Source organism: Agrilus planipennis, unplaced genomic scaffold (genome assembly GCF_000699045.2).
Source record: "Agrilus planipennis isolate EAB-ADULT unplaced genomic scaffold, Apla_2.0 scaffold40, whole genome shotgun sequence".
NCBI lineage: Eukaryota > Metazoa > Arthropoda > Insecta > Coleoptera > Buprestidae > Agrilus > Agrilus planipennis.
The window spans coordinates 1,580,858-1,581,411 of record NW_020438938.1 but is presented as its reverse complement, the minus strand read 5'-3'; positions in this window follow the sequence as shown (position 1 = coordinate 1,581,411).

Here is a 554-nt window from a genome sequence, read left to right as displayed (position 1 = left end):
AGTGCCTCTGGAGTCAACGCGATTTATAAATACTTTTCTGACAGAAACTATTTACAAAAACTATGCATAAACTTTATTGAGGGAATTCTAAACAGTTTAGTAACTTTCAAGTATTCATGTTTCAAATAATTCATAGGGTTACCATTTTAATATTTAATTGGTAAATAATAATTCCCATAGTGTAAATACTTGTTTGTATTTAGATGAAGTTGTTTGAAATATTACGAAATGTTTTTCAAAATTTTACATTATACGTTTCTAAACTTTCTGTTAAAACCGTTTATGACATCTTTTTGACTCGGTTGCGTTATCAAAATGTACACCATCATCAGCATCGAAAGTATCAGAAATGGATTTAATTAGGGCTAAAGGATTTATTAGTTCACGTTTTCTGGCAGTGATTTTGTTATCTAAATAGCTAGCTGTATTTTCACTAATAATTATTATTTAAGTTGCTCCCCTTGTAACTGTAGATATGAATCTTCACTTAAAAACTTAAAGTACTTAGACATACAATGTCTATAATTTTTTTATCTCGATTACTTGTGATAATA